This window comes from Dreissena polymorpha, chromosome 11 (assembly GCF_020536995.1).
Source record: "Dreissena polymorpha isolate Duluth1 chromosome 11, UMN_Dpol_1.0, whole genome shotgun sequence".
NCBI classification, from domain to species: domain Eukaryota; kingdom Metazoa; phylum Mollusca; class Bivalvia; order Myida; family Dreissenidae; genus Dreissena; species Dreissena polymorpha.
This window is the reverse complement of record NC_068365.1, coordinates 40,420,447-40,439,874: the sequence shown is the minus strand read 5'-3', so window position 1 is coordinate 40,439,874 and position 19,428 is coordinate 40,420,447. Positions and strand designations below refer to the sequence as shown.

The following is a 19,428-nucleotide window of genomic DNA, read 5'->3' as shown; positions in this document are numbered from 1 at the left end:
ACTTGTGTCGGACACGTTTGATATATAACGTGCTTTTTTTTCAAATTAATACTGTGTATTAGCAATGGATAATTGTACACGCCTTTGTATAAAGAATAGTTATGAATTTGAATATAAGCGTGCAAACCAAGCCCTTGACCTAGCGCATGACTCTGACTCTAACTCTGATTCAGATTGTTGAAATAAAAAAAGTTGCAATTAAAATGCATTTTTTAAATTTTAGAGATTTCAAATAAATATTTCATTTTCTATGACAAATGCTTTATTACTTTCATAAAAAAAACACCCTAAAATGCGCCAGATCGCCATTTCACTCCATTAATTCATTTTTTCCCCATACCCCACTGAACGGAGGGGATACCCTTCCCGAACCTACCCCGCTCGCCGCTTCGCGGCTTGTGAACACGGCATGCAGTGTGCATTATCGCCGGCTACTCTGTTACTATCACTGGCTACTCCGTTTTTTACGGAGAACACTGGACCGTATCCACTTTATGTATTGACCGAGTTTCCAATTATGGGGCATAAATGTCAATTAGGAGCATAACGGGATTTATATCATTGAAATATGGCCAGATGTAAACTGACTGACGCACGGGTCAAATTTTCGGTGCGTCAAAATGAGACACGGCAGAAAAAATGGTCGGGTTAAAAACGAGTCATTTTCAAATTGCTCGCTTCGAAACGCAGGATTCTGCGTCTATTGAAATCCCTGGAATTAGAACAGTGGTAGTGTTTTAAGGTCTGAACTATCATTACTTGTAAGTTTGTATAAACATTCTTCTAATGCAATTAGTAAAATAATGTTTATATTTTATGTTTAATAATTTATTGCATGATTATTCTGTGCTGTTATATGAATTTGATGCCGTTAAAGCTTCCAACATGAATTCATGTCGGAACGATGCTATTGCAAAATAACGTTAAACGATATGAGGTCGATGTAAATCGACCTCATATTTATAGGAGTAATGTGTGCCCAACATTTGTATAATTAATTTTTCGATCCCATAAATATTAAGCCTGGATCGTTAATTAAAATATTGTTATGTCGACTTCCTTTAAACCGGATGTTTAATGCTCCACATGTTTGACGAACAGGTATGGTGTTCGAGCAGTGACATAAACATGTTGTAATTTGTTTTAAGGTAGCAAGTTAGTCGTCTTTCTGGGGTCCATACAATAACCGAAAAGCACCGAAAAGCACTCAATTTCTCTATATATATATGCAATATATCGTTTTTAGTGTGTGTTAACGAGTTTAATTAGTAATAAATGGTTATATGATTGTATGTTTATACTACATTGTGCCCAAAATGGTAAATATCGGCAATTACCTACCGAAAAGCACTTTATGTGAAGACCGAAAAGCACTCAATTATTCGCTATATATATATATATGAATATTTGCGTTTCTATTGTGTGTAAACGGATTAAATTAGTTATAAATGGTTATATTTCATGCATATTTATACTACCTTGGGTTTATTATGAGGTATTAATGCCCAAAATTGGATAAATATCGGCAATATACCGACCGAAAAGCACTTCATGTGAAGACCGAAAAGCACTCAATTTCTCGCTATATATATATGAATTTTTGCGTTTCTATTGTGTGTATAGGATTAAATTAGTTATAAATGGTTATATTTCATGCATATTTATACTACCTTGGGTTTATAATGAGGTATTAATGCCCAAAATTGGATAAATATCGGTAAAATACCGACCGAAAAGCACTTCATGTGAAGACCGAAAAGCACTCATGTCTCGCTATATATATGAATTTTTGCGTTTCTATTGTGTGTAAACGGATTAAATTAGTTATAAATGGTTATATTTATACTACCTTGGGTTTATTATGAGGTATTAATGCCCAAAATTGGATAAATATCGGCAATATACCGACCGAAAAGCACTTAATGTGAAGACCGAAAAGCACTCAATTTCTCGCTATATATATGAATATTTGCGTTCCTATTGTGTGTAAACGGTTTAAATTAGATATAAATGGTTATATTTCATGCATATTTATACTACCTTGGGTTTATTATGAGGTATTAATGCCCAAAATTGGATAAATATCAGCAATATACAGACCGAAAAGCACTTCATGTGAAGACCGAAAAGCACTTCCGCGACAGCAGAGAATCACCGAAAAGCACTCAAGTTCTCTATATATACATGCAAGTTGACTATAAGGGCGGATTTTAATGAAATGAAAAGATGTACATATTTATGTAGTCAATAATGACTTCATTAAATAAAAAGTTTAAATATAAAGCTCATTACTATTTTTGGTGGCCACCGAAAAGCACTCCCGCGACAGCACAGAATCACCGAAAAGCACTCAATTTCTCTATATATAAACGAAACTAAGCTATAAGTGCCGTTTATAATGGATTGAAAAGATGTACATATTTATTTAGTCAATAATGACTATATATATGAGGCACGTTCTGAGAAAATGGGCTTAATGCATGTGCGTAAAGTGTCGTCACTAATTAGCCTGTGCAGTCCGCACTGCTAATCAGGGACGACACTTTTCGCCCAAATGTGATTTTCAGTGAGGAGTGACTTCCTTGAAACTAAAAATACCATAAAAGCAGAAAGTGTCGTCCCTGATTAGCCTGTGCGGACTGCGTAGGCTAATCTGGGATGACATTTTACGAACATGATATTTCTTTATTTAATGTAGAATTTTGCAAAATTAACGAGACTTATATATAACAATGTTATATTACTTCTTTCTGGTTGAGTAAAAAAACAAACACGAAACAACATGTATAACATATATTTGTACATAATTTATAAAAAAGAAAAATAATGATGCACATGATATTTTATAATTTAGTTAAGTGCGCGTGCCATTGAACGTTGAGTTACGGGGGAGATGCGTATTAAATTACACATAATTAAAAGCTGATACTATTCTGTCAGCTTGATTTATAAATCATGTTCCATCTCGCCAATATATCCATTGTTTCATGAAATTGTATCGCCATCAGACCCGAATGAATACACCATTTATTCCAAGCAGGTAAATAACAATTACTTTAATAAAACAGGGGAAGTCTACACTGTGTATTAGCAACCTGCTGTGGTGATCTTATCAGTTCAATACACAGGAACATGGCTACTGTACTGGAATTGGATTTACAGCCAAAATAACTGTTTTCATTTCAGTCTACACTGTGTATTAGCAACCTGCTGTGGTGATCTTATCTTATCATCTCAATACACAGGAACATGGCTACTGTACTGGAAATATCGGATTTACAGCCAAAATAACTTTCATTTATTGCTAAAGTGGTGTGCACTAACAATTGATCCACCTCACCGTTGCACTTTTTTTTATTAAATTAATTAATTTACTGAGTCGGCGCTAATCAAGTGTGAATGTGGAAATTAAGAAATAAGATCTATTTTCGCATGACACTGAATACACATGATACATGGATAAAATATCAATAAAATATCAATAAGACACATTTGAATCTTTCATTTCTCCAAAAAATTAGCACGTAGTCACATATATATATAAGATAGATTAAAGACCAGAAAACAATATAAGTAAGACACATTTGCATCTTTCATAATTATCTTAAAAAACAACAACATGTGAATCTAAAGCAATACATTTATTACTGGCACTAGCTATTCTAAAAGTCGGCGGACAACATAAGTTCAAAGAAAGAACCACAATTAAATAAGATCCATTTTAGTCACATATTAATTCTAACTTGCATTAGTTAAAATAATTTTGTTAATTAAGTTCAAATTAATCTGTTCTTTAGAGATTAAAAGGGTTTAAAGACGGCGCTAATAAAGTGTGAATGTGCCCATGCCTTTGAACATTGAGTTAAGCGAGAGGTGCGAATGCAATTACACATAAATAAAAACAGATACTATTGTGCCAGCACGTTGAGTGAAAACTGCATAAGCGAGAGGTGTGAATTAAATCTTACAAAACTGATATTATTATGTCAGCTTGAATTGTGCTGACATCTTTAACTCAACAGTATCAACTAATATAAATAAGAACAGCACAATCTAACTGGCAGAAAAATTTTCTACAATGGCTAAAGTAGTATTGTTCGGCGATAGTTACATCAAACGTCTGTGTTTCTTTTGCGACGAGAGAAAAGGACTACACGTGCCTTATAGTGTAAAATGGTACGGCCAATGCGGTTTGAGAACAGACAGAATGAACACAGATCTGTACGGCAAGATGTTAAAGGAAAAAGGGGACATCGTCATCGTAGCTGTCGGCGGTAATGACATTACCCCTACATCACAACCCAAAGAGATTGTGAGAAGAATCACCGAAATCGTTAATGACATATCACGAAATGGATGTGAGCACGTGTACATCACAGAAATACTGACACGTGGAAATTTCTCAAAATGTCCGGGCTTGCAGAAAATAGTCTTCGACAGACAGAGAATCAAAATAAACAAGTGCCTAGCCAAAACATTTAAGAACAATTTTCTAAAATTTCCTGATTTTATAATTTTGAATAATGAAATTCCCTACCGACTATGCCAAAGATCTGGTTCATTTGGAGAGCCGTACCCCGGGAAACAACGGCATGCGCAAGTATCAGTGTCGACTACAAAGACTCATATGTAGTGTCAAACGCTAAATTCCATTACAATTTTGTTTATGATATATGTATTATTATTTTTTTATTATAACATGTAATAAATCTTGGATCTAACACATTGTCTTATTTTATTTTTTGTTTTTTGAAAACAATAATAGGAATTTACAACTTATCGTTCTAATGCACTTACCTTGTCAGGGACCCTTCTGCATCTGAATGCACAACATTTACACAAATAATTCAAATTTCTGTCTGACCAAGATTTATATTCTTCAGTATTTAAATTAGTACACTGGCGATGAAGCCAATTTTTGCAATTACTACACTGAATAGTATCCTCATTGCACTCTAACGTGCATTCAATGCACGGAAATTCTGACATTTTGTAAGCTATTCTGACCGAAACAACACAATTTACAATATCAATTGGTGAAGACATGTTAAACAAGAGCACCGCCTTGCGGGTGCAGACCGCTCATCTATTTTCTTTTTAAAGGTGAAGGGACTCTCATTTTTAATCACAAAGGAGGGAGGAGTGGAGTGAAGAGGGGTGTATAGTGTGGGGTTGTGGACATTTATTACATTATCTTCCAAAAAAGCGAAAAAAAAAAAAAAAAAAAAAAATCAGGGGGGGTGGGGGTGGTTGGGGGGGGCGATGGGGGGGGGGGGGGGGGTTTTGGGTGCGATGGTTGGACGGTATTTCAAACATAACCATTTTTTAAAAAAATGGGGGGGGGGGGGGGTATAGTGTGAGGGTGTGTTGGTAATTTGTGAGATGATCTTAAAAAAAAAAAAAAAAAAAAAAAAAAAATTGGGGGGGGGGGGTGGGGTGGGGGGGGTGGGGGTATAGTGTGAGGGTGTGGTGGTCATTTGTGAGATGATCTTAAAAAAAAAAAAAAAAAAAAAAAAAAATAGGGGGGGGGGGAGGGGGGGGGGGGGAGGGGGGAGGGGGGGAGGGGAGGGCACGGGGGATGGTTTGGGTGGAGTCTATTGTGGTATGTCAGGTAAGAGTAGTTTCATCAAAGTATCAATCAAATCTAATCATAAATAAAGAAGTTATGGCAATTTTAGCAAAATTTAATAATTTGACCTTGAGAGTCAAGGTCATTCAAAGGTCAAAGTAAAATTAAAGTTGCCAGGTACAGTAACCTCATGATAGCATGTAAGTATTTGAAGTTTGAAAGCAATAGCCTTGATACTTAAGAAGTAAAGTGGATCGAAACACAAAATTTAACCATATATTAAAAGTTACTAAGTCAAAAAATGGCCATAATTCCGTAACAATGACAACCAGAGTTATGCAACTTGTCCTTTTACTGTACCCTTATGATAGTTTGTGAGTGTTCCAAGTATGAAAGCAATATCTATGATACTTTAGGGGTAAAGTGGACCAAAACATAAATCTTAACAAAATTTCAATTTTCTAAGTATAAAGGGCCCATAATTCCGTTCAAATGCCAGTCAGAGTTACATAACTTTGCCTGCACGGTCCCCTTATGATAGTTCATAAATCTTGCAAGTATGAAAGCAATAGCTTTGATACTGTAGGAATAAAGTGGACCTAAACACAAAACTTAATCAAATTTTCAATTTTCTAAGTATAAAAAGGGCACATAATTCTGTCAAAATGCCAGTCAGAGTTACATTACTTTGCCTGCACAGTCCCCTTATGATAGTTAGTAAGTGTTGCAAGTATGAAAGCAATAGCTTTAATGCTTAAGGAATAAAATGGACCTAAACACAAAACTTAACCAAAATTGTCAATTTTCTAAGTATAAAAAGGGCACATAATTCTGTCAAAATGCATGCCAGAGTTATCTAAATTTGCCTGCCCAGTCCCCTCATGATAGTAAGTAAGTGTACCAAGTTTGAATGCAATAGCATTGATACTTACTGAGAAAAGTGAAACTAAACGCAAAACTTAACCAAAATTTTCAATTTTTTAAGTATAAAAAGGGCACATAATTCTGTCAAAATGCACGCCAGAGTTATCTAACTTTGCCTGCCCAGTCCCCTCATGATAGTAAGTAAGTGTACCAAGTTTGAATGCAATAGCATTGATACTTTCTGAGAAAAGTGGACCTAAACGCAAAACTTAACCGGACGCCGACGCCAACGCCAACCCCAAGGTGATGACAATAGCTCATAATTTTTTTTCAAAAAATAGATGAGCTAAAAATGGGTATATATATATACATTGCGTATAAGGGTCTGGCCCCATACTCAGGCGCCGACCAGATGTGAACGCGTTGACATGTTGTTTTTGCTGCAATAATTGGGGGAACTTGTGTGTTATACGCTTACACTTGGTTCTTCCTGCATTTCTGCGAGAAAAGGGGGTCATAACCCGGCAACCATGTGCGTTTTTGGGGTCCCATATTGACACGTTGTTTTTATTGCATTAATTGGGGGAGGATTGTTATACGAGAAGCATTGCTGACACGTTGTTTTTTGCAATATTAATTCAGGTAGGAAAAGGAAGGGGAAATATACGGGTTTCACGTTGACACGTTGTTTTTTCTGCACTATTGAGTTTCAAGTGTACATGTTGATTTTTTTTGTATCTTCAATAATCCATTGTAATTGATTTAACGCACACGCGTTTTTTTAAATTTGTGTTTGAGCTGTAAATTAATAGTCATAATAAAATGCGTGTTAAGTTACCAGCGTACACTCGATACTCGCGCAATGAATGGTTTTAATGGAACGATTACAATCTCTATTATTAATACAAAGCACATTAACTAAAAGTCATGCTGCAATTTCTATTTAAGAGTTTCATGTCAATTAAAAATACTTAAAACATATACATCAATTTACGTATCAGATGATAAACACCATAAAGTGCTTTTCGGTTGGTACATTGCCGATATATTTATAACTTGCTATCAGTTTTTTTATAAAAAATATATATTATATTCGATATTTAACATGACTGTCTCAGTCCTCTAAACCGAAATGATCCGTAAAATAAAATAGTGTCTTTGTGTCGTATGAACGAATCTGCACTAAAAACTAAGATTAGATTCACATCGTACATCGAATAATTAATTGAGCACATGTAATTCAACAAAACTGTACATTAATTCACACGAGCCGCACTGTTTGGACATGTATGAAAGGCGCCGATCATAACACAACTTGTCATCATTATCTGGAATATAATTAATTGAAGGTGCAAAAATCTATTTCCAAACTGCTTTGTGCTGATTAAAGAAGCGTAACGGCCGTTCGTTCACAAGTTGTTAATGATGACTTCAGACCTTAAAATTAAGTTTTAATATGAACAGACATTGACTAAATAAATATGTACATCTTTTCAATCCATTAAAATAGACCCTTATAGTTAACTTTCATGTATATATAGAGAACTTGAGTGCTTTTCGGTGATTCTCTGCTGTCGCGGGAGTGCTTTTCGGTCGGTATATTACCGATATTAGTGCTTTTCGGTCGGTATATTACCGATATTTATCCAATTTTGGGCATTAATACCTCATAATAAACACAAGGTAGTATAAATATGCATGAAATATAAACATTTATAACTAATTTAATCCGTTTACACACAATAGGAACGCAAATATTATATATATAGCGAGAAATTGAGTGCTTTTCGGTCTTCACATGAAGTGCTTTACAGTCGGTATATTGCCGATATTTTTCCAATTATGGGCATTAATACCTCATAATGAACACAAGGTTGTATAAATTTGCATGAAATATAACCATTTATAACTAATTTAATCCGTTTACACACAATAGAAACGCAAATATTCATATATATATAGCGAGAAATTGAGTGCTTTTCGGTCTTCACATGAAGTGCTTTTCGGTCGGTATATTGACGATATTTATCCAATTTTGGGCATTAATACCTCATTATAAACACAAGGTAGTATAAATATGCATGAAATATGACCATTTATAACTAATTTAAACCGTTTACACACAATAGGAACGCAAATATTATATATATAGCGAGAAATTGAGTGCTTTTCGGTCTTCACATGAAGTGCTTTTCGGTCGGTATATTGCCGATATTTATCCAATTTTGGGCATTAATACCTCATTATAAACACAAGGTAGTATAAATATGCATGAAATATGACCATTTATAACTAATTTAAACCGTTAACACACAATAGGAACGCAAATATTATATATATAGCGAGAAATTGAGTGCTTTTCGGTCTTCACATGAAGTGCTTTTCGGTCGGTATATTGCCGATATTTATCCTATTTTGGGCATTAATACCTCATAATAAACCCAAGGTAGTATAAATATGCATGAAATATAACCATTTATAACTAATTTAATCCGTTTACACACAATAGAAACGCAAATATTCATATATATATAGCGAGAAATCGAGTGCTTTTCGGTCTTCACATAAAGTGCTTTTCGGTCGGTATATTGCAGATATTTACCATTTTGGGCACAATGTAGAATAAACATACAATCATATAACCATTTATTACTAAATAACTCGTTAACACACACTAATAACGATATATTGCATATATATAGAGAGAAATTGAGTGCTTTTCGGTGCTATTCGGTGCTTTTCGGTTATTGTATGGACAGCACATGGGTCCTGCAGATATTTATCCAATTTTGGGCATTAATACCTCATAATAAACCCAAGGTAGTTTAAATATGCATGAAATATAACCATTTATAACTAATTTAATCCGTTTACACACACAGGGTTTTTTTTTTAGAGAAAGGGGAAGACGCTGGACGCTGGGTGAAAGGGGAAAAAAGAGTGCGAAAGAGACATATTAGGGGAAAAAATAAAAACTGTTCATTTCAATGTCTATAACTCATCAAAAGAGGCTTGTCTTTGTCCTTTTTGTTCTTAAACACATTTAACACGTATTAATGTCAAAGTCCTTATTAAAGTTGCAGGTGTAGATCTAAATTAGATTCTAATAATGGGAAATGTTTTCACTATATTTCTGTACTGGGGCCCGGGGACGATGTCAATTTTGTGATTTCAATTTCATGATGAATGGGTTGACGATCTTGATCTGCTACAGTATTGGAAGAGAAAGGAGCGGCAGCTGCCGCTTGTCTACTTTCACTTTCACAATGTTCAATGTTGATTACCTCAGAATCCTGCTGGGTTATAACAGTTTTCAATGATTCTTTCTTAAAAAATGCCTCGATGCGTTCAGTATCTTCCGAGTCCGAATGTTTTTTTTTGTTTGTGTATGAACGCCAATTGTGAGACATTTTTTTCTGTTTTCACGTTTATATCTTGGCTTGCATATAGCCCGGATGAAAATTCGACTGGTTTCTGGTAATTAATTGACGAAACACCCTTCTCTCGCAAGACCGGTATCCAGTAAAATAGTCACATGATTATTATGATTAGTTGCCCAGTTTACATGACGTAATATAAGAGCTATATTTAGAATAACTGGGATTCCCAGATTTTTTGTGTTCGTCTGGAGAGAGAGCGAGATCGTTGTACATGGTGCAAATTGGATAATTGTCGAATGCCCAAAGGAAAAATAAACATTTCTTTGAGAGAAAATATTATATTTTGGTGAAAAATGATATTTTTGAGGGGAAATTGTATTTTGAGGGGATAAATTCTGGTAGGGGAAGATGCCGAATATCGGCATCACTTTCTTAGTAAAAAAAAACCCTGACACAATAGAAACGCAAATATTCATATATATAGCGAGAAATTGAGTGCCTTTTGGTCTTCACATAAAGTGCTTTTCGGTTGGTAATTGCCGATATTTACCATTTTGGGCACAATGTAGTATAAACATACAATCATATAACCATTTATTACTAATTAAACTCGTTAACACACACTAAAAACGATATATTGCATATATATATAGAGAGAAATTGAGTGCTTTTCGGTGCTATTTGGTGCTTTTCGGTTATTGTATGGACCGGTCTTTCCGAGTCTTATATATTACAAATTAACAATACACGTTTATGCCTTTTGGTAATACAGTTTATTTTTTGTATTAGTGTCATTTCGTCACTATAATGAGTACTGTATTGCGAGTAAATAAGTAAATTTGACAATAAAGGTTCACTGGAAAGTCCACCATACTAATAGTAGTTTCCCAATAATTTTGTTAACTTTTTACATTCTTTGATGTTTTTCTTTTGGATATTTTGGGATTGTTGGTGTGGGTTGTGTGGACTTTTCATTTGTAGTACCTAACATTAAGTGTATACAATATTTTGACCAAAGGAATTTGTTCAATTTAACTCCGTTTGTTATTTTGATAATTTCATGCATGCGCTGTATATTTCTTCAAAAGCAACATTTTGAATAATATTTTTTTATAAGCATTTACTGATCTGTTCTACAAGTATTTACAACCCTATTGACATATAAATTGAAGTATTTGCCATAACATTTATTGAACTATTCCTATGTGAAAAATGAGCCTTTTTACACTTTACTGTTTACATGAACCTTAACAAAACATTGTCATTGACATCGAGCGCCTATGGTTCAAACCTCAAACGAAATACAAAGAAGACCATGCATTGCAACCGTTTTCAATTACATACAATAAAATCCAAACACAAGAACCAATACTGACCACTAGAGTGAACTTGGACTCGCTTTTTTTAGAGAACAGGCACGCAAATGGCTGCCAGCTTTTCCCTCCGATTTGATCATGTGACTACACTCAAAAAAATATCATGTTAAAATAATAAGTACGGGTTATAAAGCACTAAACAAATCGGGAGAAAGTCGACCCGGTCACAAATAATAATGGCATATGTATCATATATCAAACAAAGATTTCACTGCGGATTTATAAATAATAATGCCGACGTACCACATTGATATAAACTAGATTGTTTACTGGTAAAAAAGGAAGAAAAAATTGATGATTTCACAACCAATCAATTATGTACACAAAAAGATGTTTTCCATTGACAGTGAGGTATCAAAATTTTAGAACAGAATATATCAAAACAGCGAAACCCATGTATCAGTTATTGAATGTATGTAATTAGAGCTCATTGTGTCATTGTCGACCTGAAATGGCCCACAAGTCAACCGGGGGTGACTAAAAGCCGATTCATGTCACCCTGCGGTGACTTCAAGCCGACGGTAGTCACCCTTTGTGACTAGAATCGGCTTTATCAAGTTTATGTCACCCCAGGGTGACATGAATCGGATTCTAGTCATCCCTGGATGATAAGAATCGGCTTCTAGTCGACCGTGTATTTTTTATCAAACGGCACCGCATCCAAAAATAATTTCCGCAATTAATTAATTTAGTATTTTTTTTTAGACATTTAGCTCTTCTTTCGTTTTTGTAGTATTGTGCGTTCCGTGGTACTATAAATTCACAACGCAATTCCGATACGAAATGTTCAACGGGTTTATTCACAATAAACGGTTATAACTGGGTACTGATAAACAAAATGCATACTTCCGATACATTAAATAAAACTTAATATTCATCGGATTTAACAGTCTTGACAAAGTAGCGTAGTCAAATAATAGAAAACAATGGATGTTAAAAATTCAATGATGCTCCTCTAAACGTAATACGGTAGTTAACGTTAGATTTAATAGTTCAATTACTCCATATTTAAAAGAACTTAGCATAAGCTATTATTTATGTCTCAAAATTCAATGGTTCAATACCAAAGTTACTATTGTTAATGTTAATCTTACTTTTTTAGACCAAAATTTGGTCACTTTATATAGCCGCGGCGTTCCACTTGTGACCAGAAATTGGTCACTGTGACCAAATATTGGAGAGAGTGCACAGAATGGGGCCTAAGCGTGAAGGTGAAAGTAGACCCAGGAGTATTGTGGCAAAGTTTACTCTGTTTAAGGAGAGAGAGCTTGTACGACACCAGGGGAGCGAGCTCAAGGGTACCCCGTTCTACGTGAACGAGCAGTCTCAAAGGAAGTGTCCGACAAACGCAGAAAGTTGGTGCCACGAATGAAGGAAGCCCGCAGCCAAGGTAAAAAGGCATGGATTGCGTACGACACACTGTTTGTCGACGGGAAACCAGTTCGGGACTAGGAGTGCGTCGGGGATGAGCTGCGCGTACTATCATGGAACGTACATGGACTTACTGCTTTGAAACGAGACAGCGTTGATTTTATTAATATTGTTGCTAAACATGACATAATTTTTCTATACGAAACGTGGACTTCCGACTCTAGTGTCGTTGATATACCCGGCTATAAATCTTTTAATTTCTACAGAAAATTCTAGCATCGAAACGCGAAGCGCGCGAGTGGTGGAACTGTTATCTATATAAAAGATTCTATTTCTAATGGTGTGGAAATTATTCGTAACTATTTGGACACTGTTATATGGATTAAATTGGATAAAAATGTTTTTCATATGGACAAAGATGCTTATGTTTGTGGTGTTTACGTATGGGGTGAAGATTCCCCAGCGTACAATATTTTTAATGTTGATATATTTGACGTTTTAGAATCAGATATTAATTTATACGACTCATTGGGATATGTTTATATAGTTGGAGATTTTAATAGTCGTGTAGGCTCTAAATGTGATTATATTATGCATGATAGAATGACTGATTGCATTGATGATTACGATTATATTCCAGATGAACCACTGTACCGGGGCTCACCCGATATAATATTGTAAACAGTCATGGTGTTAAACTTATTGATCTTTGTCAATTTACGCATTCTTAACGGTAGATCGCCCGACACTGACAAGTTTACATTTATAACGCAACAAGGCGCGTCGCTAATTGATTATCTGCTCACAAAAGAAAGCAATTTTTCATAAATCAATAGTTTTACGGTTGAAGATCTTAACGTTTATAGCGACCATACACCAATTAGTTTTTCGCTACATGCCAATTTTGATTATCCGGAAGGGATAAGTGAAAATTATGTGAAAATACAATGGGATGTATCTAAACGGGATAAATTCAGAAGTGCTATTATTAGTCGACTAACCGAACTTAATAACTTGACATGTAGTCATAGTAGTAATCTACAAAACAGGGAGTATATAAATACCCTGCATAACTCTTTTACAATAATTATACGTGAAGTAGCCGATCCGTTGTTTTTAAACCATTCCTCGCATAAGAATGTTTCTTATAATGATGCAGCACATGTTAAGCATGCTGACTGGTTCGATAATGAATGTTTTCAAGCTAAAAATATATATTTACAAGAGCAAAACAACAGACAGTAGGCATTTACTTTGCGCACAAAAAGCAAATTATAAATCTTTAATAAATAAAAAGAAACGGTTGTTTGAAAATAATAAGCTTTGCGAGTTAGAGAAATTAAAGCACGCTAAACCTCGAGAGTTTTGGAAGCATTTTAAAAACAATAAGAGTAGAAAGAGTAACAACATTTCTAATGATGATTTCTTTAAATATTTCTCTACACTAAGTAATGATATTTCGCAATGCTCAAATGACGAGGCTGAGCAATTTTGTCGCACAAATGATTTTAATAACTGTGATGTCCCGTTTCCGGAACTTGATAAACCAATCACCACTGACGAAATTGTAAATGCCGTTATGTTTTTGAAATCGCGCAAATCATGTGGATATGATAATTTACTTAACGAGTATTTCATGGAAAGCGTTGATATCATAGGATCACATTTGTGTGATATATTTAATGCTTTTTTAAACTCTGGGTATTTTCCCGATAAGTGGACCGAGGGGGTAATTGTACCTATACATAAAAAAGGGGGATACGGAAAATGCTAGTAACTACCGAGGTGTAACACTTGTAAGCTGTTTGGCTAAATTATTTACAACTGTAATAAACAAGCGCCTTGAATCTTTTTGTAACGAAAATAATAGTATTTCGGACGCTCAGTTCGGATTTCGGAAGGGAAGATCAACAGTTGATGCCGTTTTTATACTCTTGTCGGTCATTCAAAAATATCTTAACCAAAATAAACGTCTTTATGTTATTTTTGTCGATGTGTTTAAATGCTTTGACTCAATCTACCGGAATGCCGTTTGGTTAAAAATGTACAAATCCGGAATTCAAGGTAAATTGTTAAGAATCATACGAGATATGTATCAGAAAGTAAATTTTGTGTAAAATCACGTAGCACCTTACTCCTATAAATATGAGGTCGATTTACATCGACCTCATATCGTTTAACGTTATTTTGCAATAGCATCGTTCCGACATGAATTCATGTCGGAAGCTTTAACGGCATCAAATTCATATAACAGCACAGAATAATCATGCAATATATTATTAAACATAAAATATAAACATTATTTTACTAATTGCATTAGAAAAATGTTTATACAAACTTACAAGTAATGATAGTCCAGACCTTAAAACACTACCACTGTTCAAATTCCATATTGTTGTCATATAGCACTGTGTAAATTGAAAGTTGCATAATGTTACCTCATTGGTCGGTTATAAATACATTGTTTCTCTATATATAGTATTCGATTTAGACGAAAATAATAATTTACGTGGAATGTCATATTAGTTTTCCATTAAAACTTTGATCTTGCCGTGTGTGTTTATGGACGTTATTAATTATGTTATACTTATTTTTGTATTTCATTAAGAATTAGAACGTGTAGCCCTTTTTGTTAACTGTTTTTAGCAAACGATTCGCGGCTTAATAAGACACGGAAAATAGTTAAAGCGACACTTTCATTTAAAGGTTTAATGTGAACAATATTAAATGAAACCTTTTTTGGTATTAATATATTTAATTGACATTTTAAATTCGATACTTGAAAAGGTGTTTAGTCTTTAAAAAGATGTCGCTGATATTGTTAATTTCAATAACTGTTAATATGCTTAATGTTGTATAAAAAATTGAATAGTTTCAATGAGTTGTATTCCCGCCTAAAATCCGATATCGTAAAACGCGCAACGGTTAAGAATAAGGTCTGAATAAGTTAAAGTATTCAGATCCGAATATCAGCAGCTGTGCCAGCTGGGAAGCCCCGTTTTGGCTTTAACAACCGCAAGCGAAACAACATACTTTTTTAAGTCTTGCACTTAGACTCCATGATCACAAGTATAGGTCCCTGCTGTGGCGTATGACACCATAGTGTTATTTAGTATTGGTCGGCACAGTATCTGATCATAACGAGATAATTGGTTTGTGCTGAACACAGGGGCAATAAAACCACAGATCTTTCAATAAACAAGATTATTGAGATATCTTTTATTGAACACCGCGACAAAAAAGCTCAAACCACGGACTCTAGATTGCACGGATAAGAAACATGGCAACATTCTCAGAATCATCACTGCTATATGTGTAATCACCTAACAATTCGTCTAAAAATAATTTATATATTTGAGTTGAAGACGATGTACTGTTGTATAAGTCTGAATAAACTATCTGTCTGCCTGTCTAAATCTAAGCCGTCATCGTCCCAGTGAAGAAAAATCTGATTTTGAATAGTTGGACATGATTCCCTGATGTCAAAATACGTAATGACCCGCGTAACACCGACCGTGATTTTCAAGAATCTTTAATAAACTGATAATTTAAGGTAAATAACATTATATATAATTATACATAATTCCCTCGTTGATAATTAACAGCAAACGATAAATGTTTTGACACCCATTTTATTTCAAGTATGCATGCAAAGCCGCAAAATATCAAGAGGGTCCGCTATATACGCTGTTTCATCATAAATTTAACACCCTTTCTGTGTTATAAACAAGAGCTGAAATCGTTAATTTGTTAAGATTTATTTATAATAAGCTTTATTGATATGTTTCGTGAACAAAATACTACAATATATTTCATAAAAAATATAATAATCATGGCAAAGGAAATTCGATGGCCGTTTTCTAAACAAAAGCGTAATCGCCAAGACCGTAGCATCAGTTCAGTGCGTAAGGAACGCGCGCTACTTTCTTCCGCCTTCATTCCTTAATTACTTTCGTTTTTAAACATTTTTTTTCTATCGTATACAGAATTCTATTCTCCTAAGCATGATGAAATTTTTTAAACTGAACTCCATATATAAACGCTACAAATTGGTATTAAGTACGAACATGTCAACCGTAAATCTAGATTCTAAAACTCCAAAACGGTATGATATTTGCAAAAGTTAAAGTTATAACTCGCCGGGCTGTCGAAATCAGAAGAAAAACTTAATATATATTTATATATCTTTTTACTACGTAACGTAAGCTTTCTAATGATATATAATTTGTCAAAATCGGTCGAGAAATGAAACTATAATTTAACAAAAGACGTGAGTGGGTACATCAAAATGTATAACCTCGGCGCTTCGCTGTACGCTAATTGTACAAGATCGATAGCCACAACACGGTAAAACGCGCGGTGGTAAAACATAAAATGTGTATTTCTTGTGTTTATCTCGCTATTAATCCATTAATAACAACGGGAATATACTAAAACGTATATTTTTTGAAAGAGGAATTAATAAGCAACAAGATAACGTATAAACCAATAAAATCGGATGAATAGTTTTTGCATAAGATTGAATTTACTACAGTAAGGGTCAAATACTCGATTCATCTCCTATCAATATACACTCCGTGATACAACTGGTAGTTTTAACACACACATATAGGTTTCATTTAATAAAAGAGTACAGAAACCTAAAAAGTGATGTGGTTTGTTGAACAACAACAATTGGTTATGTGTAACCTATTCAAAAAATAATTTCGTTCAAGATAATTCAATGTAATTCTATAAACGACAAACACACTTCGTGTGTTGTGTATGGTTATTTTAAAAATGTACATAAGTGGTTTAAAAGCACAATTTTTACACATTTAAGAGGTAATCGCTCACATTTATGTCTAATTAATGATAATTTTATGCATTAGCAAAGATTTAACGAGAAAAACTGAAGTTTAAGTTGAACTCAATTTGCTATAGGAAAACGACGGTAGCCGTTTAGACGTAAGCGGGGTAGCTTACGTCTAATTATTTGGACTAGTAGCACCTATTCCGATTTTTTTTAATATGCAGTTGGCCTGAGGCAAGGTGAGGTACTCTCGTCGATTTTGTTTTCATTCTTTGTCAATGACCTTGAACTTTATTTACAAAATGAACCTAATTCTGGTGTATAAATAGACGATATTGTGTTAATGCTTTTACTTTTTTCAGATGATATGGCAATTTTTGCGAAATCGCCTGAGGAATTACAAACCAATATAAATCTTGTGCACTCATATTGTAAAACATGGGGACTTATTGTAAACACAGACAAAACAAAAATTATGGTTTTCAGAAAGAGGGACAGACCAAAGATATTGATAAGTCTTTGGGCAGACTGTTAGCAAATGAAAAATGGAGCTTCGATGGGAAAGAATTGGTGGTTGTAGACGATTTTAATTATCTTGGTACTGTTTTCAACTACACTGGGAATTTTAAGCTGAATCAAGAATATCTAGCAGTTAAATCTATTAAGGCATTGAATATACTACTGCAACATTGTAAAAAGTACGAACTGATGCCAAAGATATTGTGCCAACTCTTTGATTCATTTGTTGGTTCTATACTTAACTATTCAGCAGAGGTATGAGGATTTAAACAATCAAAAGAACTAGAGAGAATTCACCTAAAATTTTGCAAACGTATTTTAAAACTTAAAACTAATACATCTAATGCGGGCGTATATGGGGAATTAGGTCGGTACCCTCTGTTCATTTCTAGGTATCTAAAAATTATTAAATACTGGAGTAAAATTATACATACGGATAATATTATTATTAAAAAGGTTTATGAGCAAGCCAAGAAAGATTGTAACAATGGTTTTACAAATTGGGTTTCTAATGTAAAGTTATTGCTGAATAATTATGGTTTCTCTTAGATCTTCGAAGATGCTGACAATGTCGATTTTAAATCTTTTATCATCATTTTCAAACAACGTGTCATAGACAATTTCATTCAGGAATGGTCCCAGAGCATGCAGACAAACCATGTTCTTACTAATTATGTCCTCTTTAAAAACATTTTCAACTACGAATCATACCTAGATTTACTACCAAGCAGCCTTAGAATGTTCTTTTGTAGACTAAGACTGTCGGTCCACCCCCTAAGAATACAAACGAGTAGATATGGTAGAAATAGAATTGATAGGGATCAGCGTTACTGTTTATTTTGAAATTCACAAGATATTGAAGATGAATATCATTTCATGCTTATATGTCCATTCTTAGATGAGATTCGCAAAAAATATGTACCAAAGTACTATTACAAACGCCCATGGATGTTTAAATTTTCGGAAATGTTGGGCATTAATAACAAGACCAAATTAATTAAAATTTCTATTTTTATTAAATACGCATTAAATAAAAGAAACACATTGTTAAATGTAAGTTCATCCTCTTAAATAATGAAACTTAAAAATTCTGAACTAACACAATTTATTTGATTAAAATATTCAAATGTTATATTTTTATAGTAAAGACCAGGTATACTGTATGTACTTTGCTACACACCGTATGTGCTGAAATAATATATTATATGAAGTAATGTACTTAATTGTATACCGTATGTACTAAAACTATGTATTATATGAGTAACGTGACATGAATCTAAATCATGATTTGTTTTTTGTTATACTGGCGATGTACATTGTGCAAGTAAAAATAAAACATATGTTCTGTTCTGTTCTGTTCCTAATAGAAACTGAAAGTACAGACGCTTTACAAATACATGCACAATGAGCGACGAATTATGTCAGATTGAAAACGCATGTATGTCTTCGTCAATTATATGGTCAGACTCTTTATTTAACTGTGAAATCTAGTCCGCAGAGCGTTTTAATAATTTTGACTGCTCCGTTAACCGTGCGCTTGCTGAATGAAAGCGTCGC

The 19,428-nt window shown here is 34.1% G+C and overlaps 2 protein-coding genes across 5 annotated transcripts in view; one reads left to right on the top strand and one right to left on the bottom strand.

The window, feature by feature from the left end:
* The window catches only part of LOC127850679 (uncharacterized), a 272,021-nt gene that overhangs the window by 37,664 nt on the left and 214,929 nt on the right, over positions 1-19,428 (bottom strand). For both annotated transcript variants that reach the window (XM_052383881.1, XM_052383880.1), the window contains exon 1: positions 11,190-11,274. The gene's annotated coding sequence lies outside the window, so the exon portion shown is untranslated. Of the gene's footprint in view, positions 1-11,189 lie in introns of those variants that run through there.
* LOC127850685 (uncharacterized) overlaps positions 1-19,428 on the top strand; it is a 251,744-nt gene that overhangs the window by 229,445 nt on the left and 2,871 nt on the right. Inside the window, exon 1 of one of the 3 annotated variants that reach the window (XM_052383944.1) lies at positions 17,237-17,384. The exons of 1 other annotated variant lie outside the window; for it this stretch is intronic. The gene's annotated coding sequence lies outside the window, so the exon portion shown is untranslated. Of the gene's footprint in view, positions 1-17,236; positions 17,592-19,428 lie in introns of those variants that run through there. One more of the 3 variants, XM_052383945.1, reaches the window with a different exon arrangement.